We start from the raw sequence: 21,446 nt of genomic DNA on the forward strand, positions 1-21,446 counted from the left end.
ATGAATACTAAAGAAACAAACCAAACATGAACTAGTACTAAGAAACTCGCGCTGCTACACCATTGAACTACACACGACACACAGCAGCGTGGAGGACCCAACAGACAGGGGAAGACTGAGGACTTAAATTCACAGGCAGGAGAGGATGGGACACAGGTGGGGACACAGGTGGGGACACAGGTGGGACTAATCAGACAAAACAAGACAAAAGGAAGCAAAACTGAACACACTGACATAGGACACGAGACTGTCAAAGTAAAATATGACGTATGTACAGTGACACAGACTTGACCCTGAGATATGAAACATGGAACACAGAGAAGACAGTGTCTGAAACTAGAAGCTAAAAACAACAAATATAAATGAACAGAAAACCATCAAGAGAACTAAAACCATGAATAACGATAATTATGGAACATAAATTAAACAGTCACAGACCCAGGCCAAACGTAAAGCTGAAGCAAAATGATTATTGTCCTTACATTCACTGAATTTGCAGACACACTTCATTCTCTGGAACAAAGAGGCGTTCCTGCCATAGCAATGTCTCCAGGCCTCGAGGGCTGGTGTCCTGCAGGTCTTATATGTGTCCTTCTTCTTCTTCTTTGTGTTTAACGGCGGTTGGCAACCAACGTAAAGGAGCATTACCGCCTCCTACTGTTCCGGAGTATGGGTCAGACTGAGTTTACAATGTGTATCCAAAAAACAAAACAAAACAAAAAAACCTAGATGTGTCCTTGATCCATCACAGCTGATTTAAACGGCTAAACGACCTCCTCAACATGTCCTGAAGTTCTCCAGAGGCCTGTAATAAACTCATCATCTGATTCAGGGTGAGATCTAAAACCTGCAGGACACCGGCCCTCGAGTTCTCCACCCCTGGTTTACAGTTAATGCAGTAAATAAAATTAAATAAATAAAGACAGCACAGTGAAAACTGTTTTCCATGGTTATGATCCACCTAGCAGAAGTGTTCATGTGCACTCAAGGGTGATGGTCATATTCTTCTGCTAATGCAATCCATGGTCACACGAGGGCTGAGGCCTATTCAGGGACCATGGAGTCTGTGGGATTTTCTCTGTGGGTCATTTATTTTGAGTTTTATATTTCCTGTTTCTGTATATTTCCAGGTTTCATAGCAAGACGTGTTCTCGGTTTGTTGTGTATCGCAGCCTCCTTTGTGCGTCCACGTCAGCTTTAGTTTCTGTCTGTGTTTGTCTTTTTTGTCCATTTGTGTCACATTAGTCGTGGCCCTCTGTTCTGCTGCGTCTCTTCCTCTTTTGTTTTGGTAAGCGTTGCTCTCCGTGTGTTGTTGAGGTTCGCCTTCTTGTCTCATTTGGTTAAGTGTCTGCAGCTGTGTGTCCCACCGGCTCGCCCCTCCTTACCTTTGGTATAAATGCTCTCAGTCTCTGTAGCTGTGCTCCTCTCGGTGTTTCATCACAGCACTTAGAGTTTTCTGACCAGTGTGAACTTTCTGTGGATTCAGCAATAAACACTCACTTTATGTTCAGCTCCATCTGCCTCATTCGGAACATCAAGCAACACTCTGCACGGCCGACTGTGACACAGAAAACCATCGTGCCCTGAGCTGCTGGATCTGGATTTCAGGTCTTACTTGCAGGAATGAAGCAATTAAACCACACGTGTTTAAACTAACATTTGATTTTAATGACACTGATGCTAAAGCTTCAGGCTTTCAGCAGTCTGTTTAAAATGCAGAGAAATTCTTTCTTGCTGCTGTTTCTCAGGTTTGTTTCAAACTGAAGCCTCTGGGCTCAAAGCTTCTGGTTCTCTGACGGCTCAGAGCAAAACATGTGACATGCAAGAGACTGGTGCTCTGCTCTGATCCCACAGATCCCAGCCTGGCTGTCATCTTAAAGTTCAGCCTTCTCCTAGATCACAACATTTCCCCCCTTTAACTCATAGCTGCACACTAAGCATTTTGGGCTCTAAGCCTAATGGATTTATTTATAGCTAGTATGTCTTTCAAAATAAACCCACTCGATGGTTATGAGACGTTCCCGCAGAATTTGCTTTGAGAAAGTCGTCTTTCAGTCCTCATGTGATGTCCGTGAAGCTCTCCTTTCTGCAGACCCCAGAGGACTGCAGGAATGCTCATGGTCTGCCTGCATGCCGGGTGAATATTTGGTTTGTGTGGGCAGGCTGCAAAATGCACCTCTGTCTCCTTTTTCATGAGCAGCTCATCTGTTGTGAACGCTTCAGAAAGTCCTTTTAGCTTTTTTCTGGGTGTGCGCTGATCTGGCATCTGCTTGAGCACAGCGGGGAAAAAACCTTTAATCAGAGTGAAATATAAAGAAAATACTTTAAAATAATCCCTGAAGTCTTCTCGTCCCTCAGCTTTCACAGGTGTTTCGTGAAGTCTTTGGGTAATGACCGTGGCACGGACCTTGTCCCCGCCTGCGCACACCTCTCTACCTGCTTCCATTTACTTCCCAAAATGAGACCTTCTAGTTGCTGTGTCACAGCCTCCGCTATCAAACACAAAAGAGCCACTTATGGCTTTGTGACTGCGATAAAAATGGATTAAACATGTTGTTCTGTCTTGGATGCTGCACTCAGACTTTTCTGGGTGACAGTCTCTTGGCCATCTAAAAATACAATCGCACTATAATTTGTCACATTTCCAGAGTACAATTCTCAGTGAGGATCAGAGATGGGCAGTAACGCGTTACTGTAATCCGATTACTTTTTTCAAGTAACGAGTAAAGTAAGGGATTACTATTGGAAAAACGGTAATTAGATTACCGTTACTTTCCCGTAGGAACGCTGCGTTACTGCGTTACTAAAACCGTGGTTTTTTGCGAGAATGTCTCATGACAGTGACGTAAGCGAGTGCGACGTTCATGGCAACAGCTGTGTGCAGATCAACAATGGATCATATATCGAGTGCAGGAGAGAGTATGAGCGTGCAGCGTTTAAAGCGTGGAAGTACTGACCTTACTTTGAGTTTGATTCCATAAAAAGTGACAAAAACATTAGTGTAGGAATGTGTAGAAAATAGGTTTAAATGTTAAACAAATTTCTTCCAGTCAGAGAATGTTGCAGATAATTAAATGTTTGCTTGATGCATAAAGTTAAAAGATTAAAACTAATAAAACAAGTTTTAAAAAGAGACTTTTCCATTTGATTACATTTTGTATGATGGATTATGCAGAAAGTAGAATTGGGCTGAAAGATCTATCACTTTATCACCTCTTCAGGTTGTAAATCGTGTTTTAAAAAAGTAACTAAGTAATTAATTACTTTTGAGAAAAAGTAATCAGTAAAGTAACGGGATTACTTTTTTGGGGGGAAGTAATCAGTAATTAGTTACTGATTACTTTTTTCAAGTAACTTGACCAACACTGGTGAGGATAAAGGTGACTGAATTCTGTAGCTTTACAAAGAAAGGAACAATTTTTCACTTAATATAAAAAACAGAACATGGGTGCTGTACTGCGATCTGAACGCACCCAAGGATGAGAACAAACAGTTTGATTTTTACTAAATTATTGCAGATGGGCTCTCAGACAGCCAGGACAGAAACTGGATGCAGCCATTTATACATTTATTTAGTCTATCTTCACGTCCTGCAGTCATAGACTGTAAATAAAAGACTGGCAGAGGGAGTGAAGGGCAGCTCCCAGCTGACGACCCTGCAGCCAGCCCAGTTCAGATTTTATCTTCAGTCGATGGCGATTTTCTCACTTTTGCAGCCAGCTTCAGGCAAACGCTCCTATCTCAAACTGAGATCCTGTGCCTGACTCATCACGACAGACAGCACAGAAAATCCTCAAGCTCCAGTTCTGTAGTGAAGCTGCCTTTTAAGGAACTTAAACCTGAAGGACTTTATTAGCCAGCAGGGGGCGACTGCTGTGATTTCAAAACGTGTCTGGTAGAGTCCTGGTGACTCAGTGGGCTCAGACAGTAGTTTCAGGTTATACTGAATGACAACATCATATTCAAAGTGACCTCCATCGGTTTTCTGATGTTGGGTTTGAACCTCAGCAGGTCATCTTCACCACCCAGTGCATCGCTGCCATTGAGTTAGCCGGCTAGATGTTTGTGTTAACAGATGTGCCTAAGGCAGGGGTGTCCAACTCCAGGCCTCGAGGGCCGGTGTCCTGCAGCTTTTAGATGTGTCCTTGATCCAACACAGCTGATTCAAATGCCTAAAGGACCTCCTCAACATATTTTGAAGTTCTCCAGAGGCCTGATAATGAACTCATCATCTGACTCAGGTGTGTTGACCCAGGGTGAGATCTAGGACCTGCAGGCCCTTGAGGCCTGGAGTTCCCCCCCCCCCGACCTAAGGGGCTGGTGAGTAATGGTCATTATTAGTGTGGAGAATTATCCATTGGCGCAGCAGCATCAACAAAACGACCATTAAAATAAGTGTGGCTACTGGCCTTAGATCAGCCATGTGAACGACAGCACGAGTGCTTCTGTTTGCTGCTCTTTGGCTGCGTGTGTGAACGAGCTTCTTGAGACCAGAGCTGAGCCCAATGCTGAGCGTCATCGACCGTATTGGCTAATAAAAGAAGAAACTTTGGACTTCTGTCCTTTCAGCATGAAAACATCAGTGTCTTAACAGACTGTCACCCAATGCAAGAACATAATGCTGGTCTAGACACGTTACAGGAAACAGATTTGAATAAATATCTCTATGGCTGGTTTCTGTTGGTGCACCTGTTGAATTCATCTTGTGCCACCTTTTAGCTTTCACCCAACTGTAAGTGAATTCACGGAGCTCATAGATCTTCACCTCTGCCTCCATTCAGTTTGACTCAGCGGGCAGGCAGACTCCCAGCTGCCCACTCTAATTTAATGAAGACCATTTATCACTCTGCAGCTTCACACAAAAACAAACTGCTCCCTTACTTACCTTTTTGAATCGGAAAAGTCTCGAAGCACAAAAGAAGCACGTTTTACTTCCTCGTCCGCTGTGCACGGCTCTGCTCTTCCTCCTCTGACTGATTGTTCATTAATTCATTTCACACATTGCGACTCACAGCGACACCTCACATGGTGACACGTTTCACTTTAAACGCAGCACCATATTTCACGTTGGAAGAAATGAGCTTTCCCCCTTTTCCTGTTCGATCGATACGACAATCTGTCAGACCTGCCTCGCTGCTTGTGGCCTTTCTTGGCTTTTCTTCAGGCCTTCCTGTTTCACAGCTGCCAATAAATTACTTCTGACCCTGTGTACAGGAGGCTGCGCTAAAGGCTGTTAATCTCTTCAGATTTATTAATCGAGCAGCTTAGAAGTGTTGAAGGGTTCTCTCTCTAACAACACTCGCTCCCTCACACTCATGATTCTGTAGACGATGATGGCCGTCCTCTTCGGCTCAACAGTATAAAATATTTAATCCAAACTACATTTGTATTAAAGCAGCGCGCTGTTAGCAAACGATGGCTGCTTTATATTCAGTTTCTTTAGCTTTAAACACACAGACAGGACAGGCTGTAAACAGGTGCTCAGTCAGACATGCAGTTCATAAGTTTGCAGCAGGCAGAAGGTCACGCTCAATGAAAATAAAACACACTGGGACAACAGCAGCAATACATGAAGAACAAAAGCTGTGGAGAGTACACAAGCAATACTAACAAACAGGAAGTAAAACTGACAGGAATGCACAAGAAAACAGATGTCTGAAGTATTGCACCAAATTACAGGCTGCTCGTGGACACATACCACAACATCAATCCAAAAATTGTGACACAAAGCGGCTCTTTAGCCCCCAGACTCTCCACTGCTTCATCTGACGTTCAGTCTGTGGGTGCGCTGTAAACCTGTCACTGCTGAGACTCGAGCAAAACACTACGAAAGATCGTCTGTGAAGGTTCTCAGTCATCCAGGTCATCGTGGTCTAAGGAGCTTGCAAAGAAAAAAGTAGCTTGAAGACGTTTCACCTTCATCCGAGAAGCTTCTTCAGTTCTAAGGTCAAATGGTGGAGAGTCCCAGATTTAAGCTCTGTGGGAGTGACCCACCGAGAGGGACAATGGACCCTCTATTGATCCTCTACCTAATCACATGAGCCAAGGTGTGAAACTGGGTGTGGGTCACAATCAGCCAGGGTTTCAGGTGAGCTCATTGTGAAACCTGGCCCCACCCTATCATATGATTTCCTGAGGTCAGACGGCCCAGGATGTGAGGGGGCGTTCAGGCGTCTGGGAAGGATCTCAAAACTGAATTATAGATGGCAGACAGTTGGTGTGGCAAGCCCCGCCTCTGTTCAAAGATGGTCGCTCACAGTGGACATAGATGTTTCTTTCACTCCTCTTTCAAACCATCTGTCCTCTCTGTCCAACATGTGAACGTTGGCAGAGGATTCGAGGATGCCAATGTTCACATTTTGGACAAAGATGCAGTGTATAAGTTTGCAGCAGAAGGCAAATGATGACAGATGAAGACAATGATGAAGACAGACTGAGATATTCGTCTCTAACGCTGCTCACAGTATCAGATTAAGCTGGTCTAAAAATCTCATGTTTCCATGACTGATGTCCAGACAACACGCTGTCTTTCATTACACGCGTGACGTCTGGCCAGGCAAACGATGTAAAACGAGTCAAGCAAAGCTATGTGTACAGAACAGCTTTGATTTATTTCACGGCTCCCCCTAAAATCATTTTTCATTTGTCACACAGAAGAAAAAGCTCTCAGCGGGCGACTGCTCCGTGTGGTCAACACAAAAGTGAGAGAACTGCTGTAGAAAGTCCCCAAAAAAAGAATCAAACCCACCGTTTTTCTATCGGGAGGCTGTGAGGCGTCCATGATGGGGCGTCACACAATCACATGCACATTGTATTCTGATCCCAGCATCAAACAATGCTGGTGCTGAAGTGTCTTTGTCACAAAATGATGTTGTTTTTTACAGGTAATTAAAACTTTGAAATAGAACTGATTTCATGTCTAAGCGAGACTTTCAACACTACCTGTTTTCCTGCTGGCTTTTGCTAGACAGTTTGACGTCTCCATGGTGACCTTTGTGTTTTCCCACCATCTCTGCAGCTGCAGCACACTCCCAAAGTTTGTGTTTGTGTTTAGAAATGTGTTCATGTCCCATCGCCTCCTGGTGCTTATGTTGGGCCCGGACCTCCACACTGCACAAAAGCTCTCCAAATGTAATCAAAGTACTGACCTCTCTCATCGTGTGCACTGATACCACTCAGAACATCCTGTGCAATATCACAAAGGACTGTGCAGCCGACATGTGTGTGTGTTTTAACTTATCTTACAGTTTTATTCTTATATAGCAACATATCTGGTCTGTGCTGGCTTGATGTGGTGATAAATCTATGGAAGGTTGAGTTCATAGGTCACAGGTGCAAAGTGTGTTGACGTGCTCAGCGTCCTCTATGAATGCAGTATAAGTACACCATTGGGATTGATTATACGACTAAATTATATTAACAGATCTGATAAATAAGGCCCAAGTTTTTGACACAGAAGAATAATGAATTTGCGGCCGCTCTGTTGACAAACTGTAAAACTTCGTTACATCAAAGCCAGACGGAGCAGCTGCAGGGAAAATGTTATCAGGAGGTGCAACTGCTGAGACAACAGGCCGCGATCTTCTCTTTTTACCAGCCAGCCACCTGCTTCGGCCGCCGTCTCTAATCCCGCTTCTCTTTCAGACGTTGAATTCCTCCGGAGCACATCAGGGTCAAATGATGGAATGAAGAGATGCCCACATGCCAGGCCTTTTTCTGCTCCTCTTTGTCCTGGCAGCTCTATTTGAACTCGCTGCTCTCTTCAAGGTGAGATATCAGCCACCAGATATTCTCAGTCCGTCCACTCGCTTTGCTGCAGAGCAGCGTTCCCGTTCTTCCTGTTTTCTGTTTAAAGGGAAAAAATAGTCGATGAAAGTAAAAATGTTTAGTCGTCGGTTTTATTCTTTGTAGCTTTAGTGAAATACAACCAGCACGAGGAGGCCACGATGCATTTGCGTGTGAGACTTTCACATGTATGTGACTGGGATGCAGCTGTTTCCATAGAAACATCTGTTCTCAACTTCTTAAATCTCACTCAAATTATCATCAACAACACAAACAGTGAAGCCACTGAAACCTAAAGTGAAACAAACTAATTCAACATGAACTTTAAAACCAAAAACTAAAATTCTAGTAACTCTGCTCAGCAGATGCTCAGATTTTTATTTCCCTGCACAATATTTTAAGATGAACAAGTAACTGAAGGGGTTGTAAATGTTAATGAGTGTATCAGCAGGCGGCTGTTGTTAGTGGTTAAAAATCGTGCGCCACCTGCAGACAGATGCCTGGTGATCAATATAACGAGCAGCAAACGATGCAGTCCCAGCTGATCAGCTATGGCAGGTCAAACATCGTGACATCGATGCACAGCTCTCACTATGCAACTATTTCCATTTTGAGGATCATGTGACTTTCATCTAAAATGACCCAGTTTAGCGTCACTGGTCGTTCCCGTAGGACACTCTGGAAACTGTATGATAACATCCAAAGACAAAGTTTGACAAAATAAAGCAGAGCTGCTAATTTATCAGAGATAATACTGCAGGCTTTTATCTGTGAGGATGGTGCCTGTCCAAAACAGCCGTGCAGTGCATGAACAAATAGTTCATAAATAAAGAGTGCTGTCCTACTTTTTAAATTACGTGGGGAAAAATAAACTACAGGGTAAAATTACACAAGCAAGCATGAAATATGAATGAAAACAAAGGACAAAGCTGTTCAGAGAGTTTATTTTATCCTTTACATGCCATTCTGTGACGAGCTGCAAAAATATGGACAAAATGTTCCTACAAAATGCAATTAAAATACTGAACGCTGAGCCTCATTTTAGCTCTTTTACTAATTAAATATTGCATCGAGCGCTCTGTGTTTTATTGGAGCAGCTCTGAGTGTTATTATGGGCTCTGCTTCAGTTTCCTGTCTACAGGTAGTTGATCTGAGTTCTTCAGCTTCCTGTGAACAACTTTCCAAGAGTCTAATAGCTAGGTTTCATTTGACGTAGACGTGACGTCGACGTAAAGCGCGAAATTTGACTGGCGGTCGGAAGTGAAAAAGATAAGCGCAAAATCACAGACAGACAGTACGCAAAATGCCTATGTCCTGTTGTGTTTACGGATGCTCCAGTAGGTCGACCAGAGAAACTGATAAACGGTATTTTAGGGTACCAAAAATAGCCCAACGAAGAGGAGAAAAATGGAAAATTCTAACCGAAAAACGTAGGAAAAAATGGATTTTAAATTTACGTTTACAGTCGGGAGGAGCAGAGTCTGCCAATGCCCGTGTCTGCAGCGACCACTTCGTCAGAGGTAATGTTATGTTTGCAAACGAACTTATTAGCATTAGGTAGTCGTTAAATTCTCGTTTACTTAGTGCTTTTAAGTTAGTAGTCTAATATTGACTTGATTGGGACTATAGGCTGCCCAAGTGCTTTGGATGACGAAGAGTCGGAGGACTGGGCTCCGACGGTCAATCTCGGCTACGAACGAAAACCCAGATCGGAATCAGTTCTCAAACGAGAGAAAAGAATGAAGCTTAAGGCAGAACAGCATCGATGTGCAGAGGCGATTTTGGATATGCAACAGACGGCTGAGAGCCCGGATTTGAGCCTAGTGACAGTGGAGAACAGGCTACTAACCCTGCCATACAATTGCAATGAGCTGCAATCACTTCTCCATCCTCCTTTGCAATTACCCAAGTCTTCAGAGGTGTCCCGTTAGACCGCTGAGAATGGTTTACCTTGAAACAAACAACTGTCACTCTAACGAAGTCCTAAGGATGTGGCATGTTTGTTGACGTTAAAGCCGCTACCGCTAACTGTTAGCGTGTTTAAGATAAAGCAATATAAGAACAAACACTCACCCTTGCAAACACCAAACTGTATCCATCACGGAGACGTTTTGTTCCAAGGTTGTGGACCCACCCGCTGACAAAAAAATTGTACGCCTCCAGACTCTTGAAAGCTTTCATTTGCTGCCTAGTGTAGTAAGAAGTCTGGAGGACCAAGTAGTTGGTGATATCCACAGCCTCGATAGTAGGCAAATCCTTTACTTCTGTGGTGTATTCGGACATTTTCAAAGAATACGGATCACGTCCGATATATTTTTTAACTATCTGTTTATATCTCTCCCGAGAAACGGGGTCTAAAGTTGCACAATAGCTGCTCTCCTGACTCTCCACAGTGTCCTCCATGTTTACTTCCGCCCTCCACTCAAAAATCGCGCTGCCTCCGCACGTCATCAGAACCACGTGACCGCAACCCAACTATTAAATGACAAAAGTCAGCACAGCATCATCTGTTTACTCATTCCTAAACATATAAATTTACATCTAAACATATTTGTTCAGTCTGACAACACGGTCAACGAGGTTTCTTTGCCCCAGAATGATGAAGACGTTATTGTTCTCCTTTCGTAACACTGTGGTGCCAAAAACAGACTCAAACACACGAGTCAAAATCAAAGTTTTATTACAGCATCACAGGTAACTTACACAAAAAGCAGACAACGTGGCGACTCATGCAGACGCCTCTATAAGAGAAGAAACGTTGGCGGTTTTGTGTTGACACAATCTCACAGCCTTCGATCGTTCAGTGCTCAGAGGGAAAAAACCGCTACGTCTCCGTCTCTCAGGCTTCAGCTAGCATGATGAACGCCAACGTTCACGCCAGTATAATCAGAAAAAGTATGGCGTGTTCGGAAAGGTCGACTTCTGTTTGCAAAGAACATCACGGCGTCTCTGAAGCTTGCACAGCTGCGTCTGAACAAACCGTCCCAGGTTGATGGGCAGTACAAGTTACTGTAATCTGATTACTTTTTCAAGTAACAAGTAAAGGAATTACTATTGCAAAAAGGTAATTAGATTACTGTTACTTTCCCGTAGGCACGCTGCGTCACTGTGTTACTAAACCGTGATTTTGTTTGCGACATAAGAGCGACGGGACTCAGAGCTGCTGAAGCTTTGACTTTATTTATTTTGTTGTGTTTTACTCGCATCTATTTGAAACAGTGTAAACACAAAACATTATTTTATTTGTGGGAATATGCAGAAAATATAAGTCAGAGACTGTTGCATATAATTAAATGTTTGCTTGATGCAATGTGCATAAAGCTCAGCGATTAGAATTAGAAATTGACTTTTCATTTGGTTTAATTTTATATGATGGATTATGCAGAATTGGGCTGAAAGGTCTGTTGCTTTATCATGTATTCAGGTTGTGCATCATGTTTTTAAAAAGTAACTAAGTAAGTTTCACAGAACTGCAGAGAGTCCTGTGAGAAATAAATCTGTATGTCTATAATGAGACAAGTGATTAGCTGATTGGCCCTCTGAAGTCTTCTTCTGTGGTGACAAGCAGCCTTACAGTATAAATGGGACTTTTAAAAGTGGAGTGCAAATACAAAAATTAAAGACACTATCAAGTACAGAGCAAACAGCTTCGTGGGAACACAAAGAGAGTGACCTTTAAAGATTATCGAGTGGATTACATTTGTAAAAGCTATCTCTGGTGTATCAGTGTTTCCTGCCTCATATGTCTGTTTGCACAGCATCATTTCCTTTTCTCGCTGTTGTTCAGTCCTTTCAGTCACTTTACTGCAGGAAAGAAAGCGTGCTCCCATTCTGATCCGTGAGGAGTGACGTCACCAGTGTTAAACATAGAAACGATACCTGTGAGAAGAACTGTGGGACTGTGATGCACAGCTGAGACTGATCCGTGAAACAGCGCAAACAATCAATATCAGCACTGCTTATTTCCCAGGTTGAGACATTATTGTGCTGCTCCTTTATCCCGGCTAAATGTCAAAGCCTGCAGACAAAATTGCTTAACCCGCCGAGTCCCACCGTGCTGGAGGGATGGATGTGGGCTGACGGCTGCTGAAGGTTGTCACATTTCGCTGTATGAAGCTTTTTCTGCGTTGATGCTGGAAGGAGGGGAAGGTACAGCAGCGCTTTCGAATGCTCGTTCATAAAATGAAATCTGTGTCCTTGTCAGTAACAACAGAAGGCAGCCGAGGCCTGAATCGCAGAAGAACAACACCTGCCATCGCTGCCATTTCAGCTTAAACCACCCCGGTGACTGCAGCCGTTTCTATGCAGCTGATAGGGATGAAAAGCTTATTGATGCCCAACTCTCCAGAAAGTCTCTTTTCTCCATTCTGGTTCACTCTCTTCTGACCTTTACGTGAGCACCGCTCATGTTTGTGAAGCTGAGACAGTCAACAAAATCAGTTTTACAGCTGCTCCAATCTAAAGCTCAAATCTCCTTTTTCTTCACTCTGATTTTTTTCTGCGAACAGCTATGAGCATCGATACTGCATATCGATATATCTGCTTCACTGAGTGAATGGGTTAAATGCAGAGAGGGATTTTCCCCACGGGGACCAATAAAGTACACTACTTTCTTCTTCTTCTTCATAGTTTCAATCATCTCTGAGTTTTTGTCTCTGCAGAGGAACAGACACAAGCACCTGAAGTAGAGAAGCAACCTTGGTGTTTGTCTGCTCTGTAATACTGCCAAAAGAAGAGCGAGCTGTCCCACCGATCAAACAGCTTGAGGTCCTTGGTGAGTTTAGGCTCCTGCATGAACGGGGTCTCAGTTTGTGGTTTCACTTCCTGTTCAGCTTGCTTTTCTTTCAGCATGCAGCGATATGTCCTAAAAGTTGAACATGGAATCTGCAGAGACTCTCCTGGGAACACCCTGAGGATCTGAAGCTTTTCCTTTTCTTTTTCCAGCTTCTCTGGTGGCTTCATTAGTTTCAGCTGTGGGGGTGACACTTGGTTTACTGACATTTGAAACTTTTTCACATGTTACAGCTGAAAGAATTTTTACTCTTAGGTCACGAAGAACTAAACAGACTCTGGATTCAGCAGGTGAGGCTGAAAGGTGGGACTGAAAATAGAGACGACTAAAAGATGCAAAGAAGAAAGAAAGAAAGACAGGAAATAAAAGAAACGCAGACATAATCTTTCACAATAAACACAACTTGTACTCAAACACCAGGACATCTTTGTGTGGTGGAGATAATTTGAGATTTAGGGTATATTTATTACCATTAGATTTATAGTGACACCCTTTCATATTCAGTGTTGCCAACTCCTCAGTAAGGAAAATCGCTATTGGTTGTCCTAAAAGTTGCTAGAAGTCGCTAAATGATGTCATCGCCTAATTTGCCAGGACTGTAGGTTTTTGGGGGATGTTGCTAACTCAGTGTCCGATAACAGGCACCACAGTGGATGTGCACGGTGTGAGGTCTCGCAGCAAGCTATCAAATACGGCGCATTTCTCGGCTTTTAAAAAAACGCTATGCGTCGCCAGGTGTTTCATCGGATTTGAGGTGTTACCTCCTTTAACAGTATCACAGTATCAGCTTAAAGCACTTGTTGCTGCTGAGTTTGCATCTTTTGCTGTGAAGTACAGCCAGACTTTTGACCGCTTCGCCTTGGACATTTTTAATCTGTAGCTCTGCTCTAAAAGAACGTACGTACCTGGCCCCGCCTACTATCCATGGGAAGGTAAAATGATTGGCTAGAATCCAAAGTGTATCACAGCTCAGGGAAAAAAAAGCACCGAAATAAAGCACCGAAATGTGCGATGCTTTTCGGTCTGGTTACTACCGTTTATGTCAGAACCGGTACCCATCCCTATGCGTGAGTTACTGAAACTATATATTCAGCTGGAATTGAGCTTTTTCCTTTGAATCATCACTGTGGCATTCCTGAAGGTCACCAAGACCAACGTCTCATTGGCTCGGTTTGCTTTAGGGAGATTGTTTAGTTAAGAAACCACCAGATCCAACCTTTCTAAGCCTCCCCGAAAAAGAGCTGTCAGGCTGAGTCTTTGTTCAAATGTCGCACATCTACAATAATTTCACTGGCTGGGATGTTACAGACAAAAAAAAAACACCCCATTGGATCCAGATTCTGGATCTTTTGCTCAGTGTGAGGAGTGCAGTGTTAGTCAGGATATCAGTGGCAGACAGGCATGTTTCCTTGGAGTGACGTGCTGGAAATGACATCAAATCCACAATCCTCTCTTTGTGTCCTCGGTCTATTCTTCTGTTTCCACACTGACGCACTTGGTAAACACAAGCAGGAACCTCTGAGCTGGAACCTGAAGGCGGAGGCTGCAGTTCCTCCAGTGACCACCTGAGGCTGGCCCCGTAGACTCACAGCATTACAGAGTTTGGCCCTTTTGAGTATGAACAGCAGCTTAATTCTTTTATAGGTCATCCATAATGACGGTGTCCCAGGCTGGTTTCTGTCTGTAAGGACTCACCTCTGCTACTCGAGTCACTGAACTGGACTTCTCCATCATATTTCTGTTTTTGGAACATTGTTTATATATTTATATGAAAGTATTTGGCATGTCCAAGAGTAAAATTCCAGTATTTTATTACACTGATGCTTACAGACCAGCAAATATGTGTCTTTATGGGTGACACACCTCACAATCCTTAAATCATAACTCAGCACGTCCTCTTGTTCCAGTATGGCCACTCTTCCCACACAAGGCTGACACTGTGGCAGTGAAAGTGCTGATGTCCTTCAAATTTTAAGCTCTAAACCGGTGGGTGGCATCAACGCCCAATCATTCTACAGCTGCTTTGTTATCTCCATGAATAGCAATAAGACTCTTTTTAATTCAAATGCAGAACACAAAACAGGCAGATACTGATTAACAAAGTCATTAAGCAACAAAGAAGAAACTGTAGAAAAATAACAGACTTTAAAGTTCAGCGTCACACTGAAAGCTGATTTAGTGCGGCTGGATTTCCACTATCCTCTCCTGCCAAGCTGAGGTGAGGCCAGGCGAACTCCTGCACAGAACGTGAGCATCGAATGACTCGACGTGTCATTATCTCGTCATCAGCTGGATCAAATTATTTCGTCTCGTTAGTGGACTTTAGTTTTATTTACCCACGACTCTTCCATAGCACTTGGGGTTTTTTTAAATGACAAAAACATTTTTCTTCTTCAGTGGTAAAAACTTGAAATATTTTCCCAACTGTTGTTGTGAGAATTCCCTCAAGGAAGGATCATTTCCAGCTGTAACTGTGCTGCAGGACTCGTTACCATCAGTAAATTTCCCCACCAATAAAAATAAACTTTGACTGACTGGCTGTCTGATTTAATCATAGAATAACAGAATGGCTGAATTCTGTGGCTAATGCACTGCATCGGACAACATGACCGACCAATTCATTAACAACAATTAGTGATAATAGGAAACTAATTCAGCTTTGCAGCACGCAGCTTATCTGCCAGGCTCAGGAGAGACTCGGAGGCAGACCGTCACTTAAGTTCACAATTCTCATCTCTGGTCTCCTCTGTGCAAAGTGCATTGGGCCTCATTCACTGACATGGTCTTACAATAACTACAACACATGGAGCAGTTCCACTCTTACTGTGTGCAGTCAGTGAATCAGACTCATTTCCTGTCCACAGGCTCATGCTGTCTGCGCACTACGTTTCTCTACACGAGGACACAAGTTTACCTGAGTCTGAAGTGGAGAGAGCAGCGATGCTGTCGTGCTGCACAGAGACGGTCTGGCTGAAGAAACTGAATCAATAATTAATAATTTAATAACAGTATTCAAAAAGTAAGGCAGACAACGATAATAATAATAATCAGTTTAAAGACTGAGTTGCTTCTAAACTACAAACAAATACGTCCATCTGTCTTCTGGTTATCTGGGGCCGGGTCGCGGGGGCAGCAGCCCAAGCAGAGAAGCCCAGACCTCCCTCTCCCCGGCCACCTCCTCCAGCTTATCTGGGGGAACACCAAGGCGTTCCCAGGCCAGCCGAGAGATATAATCTCTCCAGCGTGTCCTGGTCCCGGTGGGACATGCAACACCAAACAAATCCAGTTATGAAATATTGATGACTGGCAGATTTGTTTGTACACACGTGTAGTTTGTTCAGATGCTACTGTGCCAGCCTAACCAGGCTTAGAGAGAAGAAGCCGTACTCATTATTAGGCCTTTGGAGTCTAAGATGTAGCACTCAGGCACCATCGCACACCTCTATAACATCTGCTGATTATCAGTACCTCTGTGCTGCCTACTTATCCTAATTCATATGAAAGCATGTGGGTTGACTTTGTTCTCATGACTGTACAGTAATTCCTTGCTGTAGCTAGAAATTAAGTTACTGTAAACTTGTAGTTTATTCTTTTGCCCCTCTGAAGTTTGGAAGCTGTTCTTCTAACTCATGAAGAGGTGATTTGGGAAGATAACGGATGAACATTTATAGGCTGGTAGCTTAGCCTGTGTGAAAATATCAAGACCTGGTTGATCAGCTGTTGGTCTAGGTTAAGACCAAATACCAGGTTACAGCTCTGCCATGAGCCCAACACTTTAGCTTTGTCAGTCACACTTCCTGTCTGACATCGACAACTTTCGGAGCTTTTTCTGTTGTGCGAGAAAGCAAAGCCTTCGATTTATTGATCGATCTGCATTCTTCCCCTCACCTGTGGCCACGAGCTGCTGGCAGTGCCAGAAAACACTGCGGACACAGGCGTCGTCACCGGGGCGTCTGGATTCTCCCTCGGAGGTTCAGGAGTGACTCGGAGCAGAGCTGCTCTTCCTCCACATTGGAAGGAGCCGCATGATTCAGTCTGGTTTCTAACACGAAGCCAGTGTTTAGAGATAAATCTCTAAAATGTGCTGCTCCGCACACCTTCACGAACCCTCCAGCTTCGCAAATGTCATCAGTCGTTCATCAAATCGGAGACACGCAGAGCCTGTCGGGTCAGTCGATCGCTCAGTGCACACGGAGCCGCTGATGAGAGGCTGATCTCAGTTCAGGAGAGAGAAAGGATTTCCAGTCAAACTGACAACCAGATGGAGTTCATTTAAACTTTGACGTAATGAGTTCTTCTGCAGTCTGTCAGAAAGTAACGAAGGGTCGACTCCAGATCTGAGAGCCGAGGATTGTGATCTGAAAATAAAAGGATCTCCTTTGTTCCAATAAATATTCAGCTGAAGTTCATTTTGTGAAGCTTTCTGTGGGCTGAGAAGTTCATCAAACCTCCGTTGCAGTTGTCAGACTTTTTGGCAGCTGGAGACTGAAACTTCATCTCTCTTCTCCTCACTTGTTCCTCTGGCAATTTTTCCTCCAGTGGATTCATTTGTGGTTTATAAACAGTATATCAGCAGAGCTGGAAATATACAAGAAAGAACAGGCTGAAATTTCTAAATGAGGACTAGGACTCTTTGCTGGACTCAAAAGGCTTCGTCAGGTTTACAAAGGCAGGCTTCAGAAGTTTTGACGTGACCACAGTCCTTGAGTTTTCAGATATTTTTGAAAGAAGCTCTATAAATCTTCCATACATCCTCCATTTCTCCATCATCTGCAGTGAAATGCTGCCATGTCTAGCGAATAAATCCTGATGTACTGATCTCACCAAGGTGTGCTTGGTCGCTCTGATCCTGCCTTTCATAAAACTCCTTCCTGTTTCCAGCTCATCTTCACGACTTCACTTCGCTAAAGTGAAGCTCTTAAGCTCAAATCAGAAGCTTCCCTGTCTGACGCAGACATTTGAGATGTTGACCCTGAGGTCCTGCTGAAGTTATGAACTCCTGATGATGTCTCGGGATTGGCAGAGAAGCTCGTTACCAGCTGATGTTTGTGAGATCGCCACACAGAGCCGTGGCAAAAAGACACGGAAGCACACATAATCGAGACGATTAAATGTGAGCAGATGTATAATAGCTGTGAGGATCTGCTGCCGGCCGCCAGCTTTTACGCTAATATGTCATCTAATAAAAAAATGAAAATGCACTTTCAGATATAGATATTTCCAAATAAATCAATAGAAAAACTGGTTGGCCGTGAAAACGCTAACGTGACCTGGCCTACAAGATTTCCGTGTGTACCTCTAACCTTTGCATGCCGCCCTAGTTGTCCTCCCATCTGAGATACAGCCTTTGAGATCAAAAGGTTTCAGCACTGCAAAGGAAAACGAGCCTTTTCCTCGATCATGCGTTAAACTGATAGTGAACCTCGGAATCCGGAGGGAGACAAAGCCCTTTCCCACTCGTCCTTTTAAGTTGTGCAAGCGTTAGAATGGACGGTCCCGTTTCCCGCCCTGAATGCAAACGTGCTGCAACGCCAGAAAAGCTGGACTCTGATAATAGAGAGCACCTGGCCTTTTCAGATCGCTATGGATGAGTCATTAGGAAGGAAAATTCCTTGATTCGGCTTGGAGGGACCTGCGTGTGCTGCTTGGAGAATGTGATGATGGTGGAGCCTCAGACAAAAGCTACAGAGGAATAGCAGGAATTACACCAGCACCTGACTTTTTCCAGCTGACATCTCTGGTGCTCAGACGAGGATTAACATCCAAATTGCCCCTCTCTTCCTGGGCTCAAGACTATCCCAACAGCTCCGCACTTCAAAGAGGCAGATAAAAAGGGCGATGGATGGTCATTCTTCAGGGGGAATTGGCTTAGTGAAGCTCTGTTTAAAATGGCAGGGATACAAAAAGCAGGGCTGTTTTGATGTGCCGTCCAGCCAGCTGCGTAGCACGGCGGCTCATCGTCTGCCCTCCAGTGGCTGAGCTGCACAATACAGCAGCGCTGCCATCAAATACAGCACGAAGCTCCGGGAAGAGCGGACAGCCAGCTGCAGGGGCTCCGATCGAGGGAGATCCTCAATACAAGACGGGGCTGTTTTTGGAACCTGATTTTGGTTTTGTTCACTTCAGTATGATTTTAATCAGAGTTCAGCACTTTTTCCTATTTTCACCTTCAAGGCAGATGTAATATTGTGACCGGAAAAGTCTCCTAATGTATATGAGTGTAAAAGAGTGCACCCAGCGGCTTTTATCTGTAGCCTGTTACAACCAAACTGACAGGATTAGCAGCTTTTATAAGCTTAACATGTGTACGAGGAATATAAAATACTGTGATAGACAAGGCTGGACTGGGACAAAAAATCGGCCCGGGCATTTTGACTAGAGACCGGCCCACCAGGATAAAGATTGAAAATGTGACGTCATTCAGAGGTAAACCCGCAAAGGATTCTGGGAACTTGTGGCAAGAGGTACTAGCGCACGCAGGCTTTCAATTAAACTCAGTTACACAGCGATAAAAAGAAACACAAAAAATGGCAAGAAGCTGTTGTATTATTAACTGCAACAGCCGGTCGCATGACAGCCACGGGAAGCCGATCGTTTTTTTTTATCGGATTACGTCGTTGAAGAGAAATTTTTTTAAGCCATGTTTCCGAAGTAAGAGCCGACGGATGGTCTGGATGTACCAAATATAACGTCTCAGAACACTCCAGCTCACATGTTAGTCTGCTCCAAGCATTCCCACAAAGGTCAGAGTTTTTTAGTAGTTAATTAGTAGTTAAGTCATTTTTCTTAACATAATTAGTGATATTATTTCGTTGCCCTGTACCTGTGCATGTGCAATGACAATAAAGTTGAATTCTATTCTATTCTATTCTATTCTATTCTATATAGGTTACAAGCAAGTCTGGCGCTGAACAGAAATTGTCGCGCTATGCTCCTTTATTTATTGTGCATAAATAGTGAATTGTCCTGACACAATATTGCGTTTCGCTTCTGTTATTATGGTACATTGACAAAAACATATACTTTTATTCACAGGATAAAACAGTTGTTTTGTATCACCAATTGCCCAGTACGATTACAGCATACAGTATTATTGTCACTGCTACATTTCTGTGATGAACCAGAAATTATTTCCACTACTAATTAATTACCGTTGAGCTCAAAGGTTATATTAATAAACTGTTAACGAATGTGTATTTATGACGACGATTTGTGAGACTGGTAAACTTACCTTTGTTCGTATGATGGTCTTTCGTTCTACACGGTGCATTTCAAGGTCCTGCACCCATCCGTCGGTAAACTGTTCCTGGGCTTGTTGCAGTGACCTGAAGTTACTAAACTTCATGAGTGTATGCACTCACTCCAAGAACCGTATGATTATAAATATGAGCGTGGTGAAAGTTGGGCAGCACGCTGACGTCTTTTGTCCCTCTGCGTGCTCGTAAGGGTCTGACCCTTTCACTCCTTTGATTTTTTCCTCGTATCTTTTCTTTGTCTTTTCGTCGAGTCTGTCTTTGTACGGACCGGCATTGTTCTCCTTTCGTTTTGTACATTCCTTTTTTGTGCGGCAAAGAAAAAACAAGAATTTATTGGAATCGAAGAATGAACGTTTTGCGGTGCTGCAAATGCTTGCATTTGATGCGGTACTTTGATTGTTTTGCCACGAGTTCCCGGCATGCAATGCGCGAAAATCACGTGATTGCTAAACAAGGGGGCGGGTGCATTCAGCCTCCTCGGCTGTAATTGGTCCAGCCCAGAGTCGATCATGACCAATTGGCCAATCCAACACCTTTCATTATATATACCCTTCCTAAAAAAAAAAAAATCCATCGGCCCATTAAAAAAAAAAAAATCGCCAGCGGCCCACCGGGCAAATGCCCGGTATGCCCAATGGCCAGTCCAGCTATGGTGATAGATGTGGCACGACCAAACTTATTGCAACTTTGTGCAAAGATTTCACAGAACTCTCGTTGCTTTGAAGTGATTGCTTCAGAGACGGGACCACCTGCAACCACTCGCAGTCAGTTTCTGTCCCCAAAGCTACTGATGGAGTAAAGTTAGCAACAAGTCAGCCGTCTACAGTACATGCAGACAGAAGCAAATGGGGATTGTTGCACAAACAGTGACAAAGTTGCCTATGGTAGTAAATCAGAGATTAACTGTAAAATGACACATGCATAAAACCATATAGGAATGAACCAAGTCCATCACAGGTGAGTTGCGCTCATCGGTGCAGGTGGACTCAAACAGGTAATCTGTCTGCAAACCTTCACCAGGCCGTCAAAGCAATCCTCCAACCAGGCGGCCTGTGCGATCACCTGTCGACTACATCACTACAATAACATTTAAAGTCATTTCTGTAACAACTTTATGTGACATCACCAAAGGGGGTGTGGCTTAGTAAGGTCAGATTTTAATAAATACTTTTTAGAGCGGGCGGGCTTTTGTTAACATATCCAAGTTTTGTGATGGTGTTCAACCTCATGTTTCCTACATGAGGTTTCCATATCTGTGTACGGTATAGTTACGGTGGCCCTGAGAGGTCAAACGCATTCTAACCTATGAAAACACCAACAAATAACAAAATGCAGCAAAAGCTCAAAAAAAGAAAAGAAAAAAAAGGGAGGAGCGTTGTGAAGGAATGCACACTGAGACGTTCATGTAATACTGTAGATGCAGTTTCCTATTAGCTGTTTACTGCTAAGCCCTCACAGCCACAGCTGTTTCCCCAAAAACACTCCTGTTGTATTTTAAAGTATTTTCTATTTACTGCTGATGCCTTTGACCTCTCACGCTAAACAGACGTGGGGCAGCTGCTGGACCCTGCCTTCCATCAGGCTGGGAGCTCAAAGTGACATAAATTGAAGCA

The sequence above is a fragment of the Maylandia zebra genome, linkage group LG12, assembly GCF_041146795.1.
Source record: "Maylandia zebra isolate NMK-2024a linkage group LG12, Mzebra_GT3a, whole genome shotgun sequence".
Classification (NCBI taxonomy): domain Eukaryota; kingdom Metazoa; phylum Chordata; class Actinopteri; order Cichliformes; family Cichlidae; genus Maylandia; species Maylandia zebra.